This window comes from Bison bison, unplaced genomic scaffold, assembly GCF_000754665.1.
Source record: "Bison bison bison isolate TAMUID 2011002044 unplaced genomic scaffold, Bison_UMD1.0 scf7180017864495, whole genome shotgun sequence".
In the NCBI taxonomy this organism is placed as follows: domain Eukaryota; kingdom Metazoa; phylum Chordata; class Mammalia; order Artiodactyla; family Bovidae; genus Bison; species Bison bison.
The window spans coordinates 9,261,255-9,269,258 of NW_011495054.1; positions in this window are offsets into that span (position 1 = coordinate 9,261,255).

Below are 8,004 nucleotides of genomic sequence, written 5' to 3' on the forward strand. Positions count from 1 at the left end.
GTCCTGGCTGGGCAGCCGTTTTCCCTGGATGCTCACACATGAGGAACGCCATTGATGGCTGAGATAGGCTCTGAGTAGCTGGGGGATGTGGTCCCAGCCTCCCTCATCCCTATCAGCTCCTCAGGTGACCTCTGACCCATGACCCCTTCGGACTCCTAATCCCTTAAAGCCCTGACTACAGTGATGTGACTCCGCGAGATGCTTCGAGAGCAGGGACCTGCTGGGACTGATGGCTTCATGGCCGCAGCATCCTTTGTTTACTGAGATGACAGGAGACCTTCTTTGTCCATAGCCTGATACAAAAACCGTGAGCCTACTGTATAACTTTTATGGCTTGAATTGTGACCCTCAAAGTTTATTTGCTGAAGTCTCTATCCCCAATACCTCAGAATGTGACATTGTTTGAAAATAGGGTCATTACAGATGTTGTTACTCAAGATGAGGTCGTTAGGGTGGGCCCTCATTCACTATGACTAGTGTCTTTATAAAAGGAGGAAACTGAGCACAGACATATATACAGGGAGAACGCCGTGTGCAGATGGGGCAGAGATCAAGACGATGCCCCTACCAGCCGGGGAGTACCAAAGGTCCCCAGAAAATCACTAGAGGCAAGATGAGAGGCATGGGTCAGACTCTTCCTCACAGTCCTCAGAAAAGGCAAATCTCATTGACTTTTTAAAAATATTTACTTTTATGTATTTATTTTATTAGGCTGTGCCAGGTCTTAGCTGCAGCACTAAGGATCTTTAATCTTTAATCCGGCATGTGGGATCTTTAGCTGTGGCATGTAAACTCTTAGTTGCCCCATTTGGGATCTAGTTCCCTGACCAAGGATCGAACCTGGGCCCCTTGCATTGGGAGTTCAGAGTCTTTTAGCCACTGGGCCACTAGGAAAGTCCCAATCCTTGTTGACTTCTTGATCTTGGGCTTCTAGCCTCCAGGACTTGGGACATCAAATCTCTATTGTGTTGTAAGCCACTAGTCCATGCACCCTTGTCATGGCAGCTCTAGTAAGATAACCCAATAACCAAGGGATATCCAAGAAGAACCTGCTCATTCACTCACCAAGCATTTTCCAAGACTGCTTGGCACATACACGGGAGCTCCATGAGGGCAAAGGCTGTCTCCTGTTTGTCACTGGGTCCCTAACTCTGAGTGCAGGTGCAAGAAATACTGCAGATGAAAAGATGAGTCAATGACTGAGAAAATGAATGAACAGTTGACTCCAAGACTCTAGAAATATAGTCTGGAGGAGTCTTTTCACAGTGTGGTGATAATGGATGATAGAAGTACCTTTGGAAAGTAGGATCCTAGCCACAGATACGTGAATATCCCTGGAAATAAGTCAGATGAGATGCTCAGCTGTGTTTATACAATCTTCTTTTGTATGGGAGATAAAATTCCTTTGGTTTGTGGACTTCGTAAGTTATTCTGAGTGTATCCATAGCAGCGTAAGATATTGATATTAAAAACTGTATTTATATTCAAGTCCTTGAGCCCCTTCCTTTTCCCTAGCTTTCTAGCAGCTATCAGTTCTCAGGGAAAGGAAGCAAAAAAAAAAAAAAGAACTGAGAATCAAAGTATTGGCTTAGAGTTCTTAGGCAGACTTTTGTGAATCCATAACAGAAACCATGGTATTGAGAGCCATGGGTTTCAACTGAAAACGGCAAATGTTTGAGCAGGGAAAAAAAAGACCCTTTTTAAAAAACTAAAAATCTGAATGCTGGCCTAAATTAGAGCGCAGAAGAAGGTGTGAAGCAGAATATCCATTCTTCCCTGGCAGTGGGCTGAAAAGCAGAACCAGCAGGGTCCTGAGAGGTCCCCAGGGTCCTGATATTTGGGCAGAAGAAGAGGCAGGGGCCACTAACACCTCCGAAAGTTGAGATGCATCCCAGGGACCCTGGCTTCCCAGAGAAGCCTCAAATCAACATGGCCCTCAACCATAGACTAGCAATAACCCAGCAAGTTGGCTAGACTTGAGGCAGCCACTCAGAGCTCCCAGGGGGTGCAGTAAAATCCCAAGCCCCCCTAGCCCCCCAGCTAGAACCACGAAGTATGACATGTGGGCTTTCACCTGCAGACCCTGGTGCACTTGGGCATCAACTGGGTGAAAGATGACCCCTGAAACTTGGCACGAGGTCAGCACAGGCCTGCCAGGACAGAAGCCTTCTCTGGACTCGGACAGCACCCAGGGATAAGCAAAGGGGGTGAGGGAGGAGAATCCTGAATTGTTGCAGTAATTACCAAAGGAAAAACAAAAACCCTGACTAAAGATCCCTCTCCCAAGAAGTAACTCTACTTTTAACCCTACCTCAGCTGCCCCAGAAATAACTCAGTTGCCTTGACTTAGCAAAGCTAATACAGTCGGCCCTCTGTATTTCTAGGTTCCATTTCCAAAGACTCAACCATATTAAAAAATATTTGAAAAAAAAAAAAAAAAACACTTCCTCTCAGAAAGTTCCAAAAAGTAACACTTGAATTTGCAGTGCAGTGACAACGACTGAGCAACTTCACTTTCACTTTTCGCTTTCATGCATTGGAGAAGGAAATGGCAACCCACTCCAGTGTTCTTGCCTGGAGAATCCCAGGGAAAGCGGAGCCCGACCAGCTGCCGTCTATGGGGTCCCACAGAGTCGGACACGGCTGAAGCGACTTAGCAGCAGCAGCAGCAGCCAACAACTATTTATATAACATTTACTTTATATTTACAACTCTTCATACAGCATGTCCTTATAGCTCAGCTGCTAAAGAATCCACCTGCAATGCAGGAGACCCTGGTTCGATTCCGGGGTTGGGAAGTTCCCCTGGAGAGGGGATAGGCTACCCTCTCCAGAATTATTGGGCTTCCCTGGTGGCTCAGATGGTAAAGAATCTGCCTGCAATGCGGGAGACCTGTGTTGGATCCCTGGTTGGGAAGATCCCCTGGAGGAGGGCATGGCAACCCGCTCCAGTACTCTTGCCTGGAGAATCCCCATGGACAGAGGAGCCTGGAGGGCTACTGTCCATGGGGGTAGCAAAGAGTCAGACATGACTGAGTGCCTAAGCACAGCATACAGCATTTGGGTTTCCCTGGTGGCTCAAACGGTCAGCCTGCAATACAGGGGACTCAAGTTAGATCCCTGGGTCGGGAAGATCCCCTGGAGGAGGGCATGGCAACCCGCTCCAGTACTCTTGCCTGGAGAATCGCATGGACAGAGGAGCCTGGAGGGCTACAGTCCGTGGGGTCGCAAAGAGTCGGACACGAATGAGCAAACAAGCACTCGTGTGCACACATACAGCATTAAGTATTACAGGTAATCTGGAGATGGTTTGAAGTATATGGGAGGGTGTGCACAGGTTATACGCGTACACCACCCCATTTTATATAAGGGACTTGAGCATGGACGATTTTGGCATCCTCCAGGGGTGGGGTCCTGGAGCCAATCCCCTGCAGATACTGGGGTATGACTATACCTCTATTCACAGCTCCCGAGCTAGGCTGAGTGAATAACGAAGAAGAAAGTTCACAGAAGTCTGCAGCTGATCGTGCCTGTGTATCAACTGTGGCTAATTCTGAGATTAAATCAAGCTGCTGGAGAGACACTTCTGGAGACTCGAACTTGCAACTCCTGCAGGGTAGACAGCTTTAACAAGTAAAACTGCAAACGTCAGGTTTTATCTGGCACACCCTGAGGTCTTGGCCCCACTTGATGAGTGCTGAAGGGAAAGCAGGCTGCTTTTTGACATGGGAGACTCGGGTTCTTTTTCCAGATCTTAGCCCCTGGTTTGGGATTTGCAAACGCGGCAGAAGCAACTCCTGAAACACACCCGTCTCCACCCCTGTGGTGACAGACATTACTAATCGATTGCTGAGTCTCAAGATTTTTTTCAATACAATGCTAGACGTCAAGTTCCAACGGATAGGAGTTGGCACACAAGTAGGAATTCATTGCCCTCTTTGATTGAATTTGAATTCAGACTCCAAGAAGAAAAGGGTAAGCCCTGAGTGACAGTGCCAAGAACAGAACCAGGTGTCCCTGCTCCCTAGCTAGACCCTTTCCATTGGAGGCGCAAGGTTCTGTTCTGCTGTGTTTATAGCTCCTCTGTGATCAGCATCGTGCCCACTGTGTGCAGGAGAGAGAATATCAAAGATTCATCCGGGTCTGTGCAGTGCACCCCTGGGCCAGCCCCAGGAGGGACAGGTTGCTGCCACGTGGGTTAACATTCAGGAACAACAGGAAATTTGTTCTGAAGCCACTGTCCTGAGTTCACATCATCACCCTACATTTCCTGACTGTGCAGTCCTGAAACAGCTACATTTCTTCTCTGAGCCTCAGTTTCTGTATCTGCAAATTGGGGACTGTTCACATTGACCCCACTGGGTCATTATGAGGATGGCATGAGTTGATTTATGAAAAGTCCAACCACTAGCTTTCCTAAATGCTCACCAAATAAGCATTCAAGACCCTGCAGGACAGTTCTGGAGCCACTAAAACCCTCCCCTCCAGCTGCTGTATTTCTTGCCTTGCATGAGGCTCTCCAAGGAGGGCGTTGTATTTTGAGCTTGGTTAATGAGTCATTTGCACCTAAGAGCAAACAAGAAAAACAGCATAAAAGCAAGGACAGTCAAAATTGGAAAAAGCCTGGACTTGAGCCCCAGCCATTGCTTCCCGCTCTGGGCTGTTCTGCAGGCAACCTTGCCTACCTAAGCCTCGGTTTTCTCATTTGCACAATGGGCATTGAGCTTGATCTCCTTGGGGCCTCTTCGATGGCAGGGGTGAGGGTGGCAGTGTGCATGCCTGCTCACCCACACACTGCAAGTGGTGAATTCAGGCAGCATGAGCTCATTTGCCAGCAGCGCACTGGCCTGGCGCCTGGCCCATGGCAGGCCAGGCTCCCCGGGCAAGAGGAAATGAAGTTTGACTCAAGCTTTTGTTAACGCTCCGCTGCAGCGGGCCAGGCCTCCATCCGCTGGGGTTAGCACCGATGACGGGGAGGAGACACTGGGCTGGAGGGAAGCTGGCTCTGCCAGGCGGAGGGCGGGCAGGAGACTAAGTCACACATCACTGCAATCAGAGATGGATCCCATCCAGGAGGAGGAAAATGGAGAAGCGGAATTCATATAGACACTGCCTCCGAGTCTCTCATTCCTGGTCTTCTCCGCCGACGGCAGATGATTGCTATATAAAGTTCAAGCTGCCCTCCAGTCTTCAGTCACTGAGGTGCCCAGGGCGTGAGCAAACTGCCCAGGGGTTGCCCACCCAGAAAGGGGGGAGCCCAGACTTGCATCCAGGCCTGTTAGATCCCCAAACCCAAGTCTTTAACCAATTAACATGCCCTTTGTGAGAAGTGTAGAGCGTTTGCCTGGAGGAAAACAAGCAGAGAAGGAATCATTAATTGGACATTTACTATGGGTCAGCAACATATTGACCCTGGAGAGGTGTTTTTTTTTCCCTCCTGACACCAATCAACTCTCTTGATTCTCTGAAACCAACTGGGAGTTTTATAGTTCAATTCAGTTCTGACACTGATGACCCAGAGTCAATGCAGACCTCACAAGTTAAGGGCTCAGTCCCAAAAGATTGCCTTGCTTGGAGTGCCAGTCAACAAGCCTGCGCTCCCCAGGTTAGAACACTTCTGCCCAACTTGGCTACCCATTCCAGGGCAGGGGTGGTTCCTGCAAACCCCACCACCAAGGCTGGATAATTTGCTAGAAGGGCTCTGATAACTCAGCAGAGTGTTTCACTCGTTATTATTGGTGTTTTATGAAAGATAAATCACCAGGAACAGCCGAATGGAAGAGATGGACAGGGCAAGGAATGGGGGAGTGGTGCGGGTCTTCCATGCCCTCTCCAGGTGGGTGTGCCACCCTGCCAGCATTTTGACATGTTCAGCAACCGAAAACCCATCGTTCAAGTGTTTTGTGGAGGTTTCAGTACAGAGCAGAGATAAGAAAGCCTTCCTAAGTGAACAATGCTAAGAAATAGAGGAAAACAATAGAATGGAAAAGACTAGAGATCTCTTCAAGAAAATTAGAGATACCAAGGGAACATTTCATGCGAAGATGGGCACAATAAAGGACAGAAACGGTATAGACCTAACAGAAGCAGAAGATATTAAGAAGAGGTGGCAAGAATACACAGAAGAACTATACAAAAAAGATCTTCATGACCCAGATAATCACAATCGTGTGATCACTCACCTAGAGCCAGACATCCTAGAATGCAAAGTCCAGTGGGCCTTAGAAAGCATCACTATGAACAAAGCTAGTGGAGGTCATGAATTCCAGCTGAGCTATTTCAAATCCTAAACGATGATGTTGTTAAAGTACTGCACTCAATATACCAGCAAATTTGGAAAACTCAGCAGTGGCCACAGGACTGGAAGAGGTCAGTTTTCATTCCAATCCCAAATAAAGGCAATGCCAAAGAACGTTAAAACTATCACACAAGTGAACTCATTTCACATGCTAGCAAGGTAATGCTCAAAATCCTCCAAGCTAGGCTTTAATAATATGCGAACTGAGAAGTTCCAGATGTTCAAACTGGATTTAGAAAAGGCAGAGGAACCAGAGATCAAATTGCCAACATCTGTTGGATCATAGAAAAAGCAAGAGAATTCCAGAAAAACATCTACTTCTGCTTCATTGACTATGCTAAAGCCTTTGACTGTGTGGATCATAACAAACTGTGGAAAATTCTTCAAGAGATGGGAATCAGTTCAGTTGCTCAGTCGTGTCTGACTCTTTGTGACCCCATGGACTGCAGCACACCCGGCTTCCCTGTCCATCACCAATTCCCGGAGCTTTCTCAAACTCATACCCATTGAGTTGGTGAGGCCATCCAACCATCTCATCCTCTGGCATCCCCTTCTCCCTCTGCCTTCAATCTTTCCCAGCATCAGGGTCTTTTCAAATGAGTCAGTTCTTCGCATCAGATGGCCAAAATATTGGACTTTCAGCTTCAGCATTAGTCCTTCCAATGAACACTCAGGACTGATTTCCTTCAGGATGGACTGGTTGGATTTCCTTGCAGTCCAAGGGACTCTCAAGAGTCTTCTCCAACACCACAGTTCAAAAGCATCAATTCTTCAGTGCTCAACTTTCTTTATGGTCCAATTCTCACATCCATAAATGACTACTGAAAAAAAACATAGCTTTGACTAGATGGACTTTGTTAGCAAAGTAATGTTTCTGCTTTTTAATATGCTGTCTAGGTTGATCATAGCTTTTCTTCCAAGGAGCAAGTGTCTTTTAATTTCATGGCTGCAGTCACCATCTGCAGTGATTTTGGAGCCCCCAAAAATAAAGTCTGTCACTGTTTCCATTGTTTCCCCATCTATTTGCCAAGAAGTGATGAGACCAGATGCCCTGGTCTTAGTTTTCTGAATGTTGAGTTTTAAGCCAACTTTTTCACTCTCCTCTTTCACTTTCATCAAGAGGCTTTTGAGTTCCTCTTCACTTTCTGCCACAAGGGTGGTGTCATCTGCATATCTGAGGTTATTGATATTTCTCCCAGCAACTTGATTCCAGCTTGTGCTTCATCCAGCCCAGCGTTTCTCATGATGTACTCTGCATATGGTTTTTCCAGTGGTCATGTATGGATGTGAGAGTTGGACTGTAAAGAAAACTGAACACTGAAGAATAGATGTTTTTGAACTGTGGTGTTGGAGAAGACTCTTGGGAGTCCCTTGGACTGCAAGGAGATCCAGCCAGTCCATCCTGAAGAAAATGAGTCCTGAATGTCCACTGGAAGGACTGATATTGAAGCTGAAACTCCAGTACTTTGGCCACCTGATGCAAAGAGCAGACTCAGTTGAAAAGACCCTGATGCTGGGATAGGTTGAGGACAAGAAGAGAAGGGGACAACAGAGGATGAGATGGTTGGATGGCATCACTGACTCAATGGGCATGAGTTTGAGTAAATTCCAGGAGTTGGTGATGGACAGGGAGGCCTGGAGTGCTGCAGTCCATGGGGTCACAAAGAGTCGGACACAACTGAGCGACTGAACTGAACTGAACTCTGC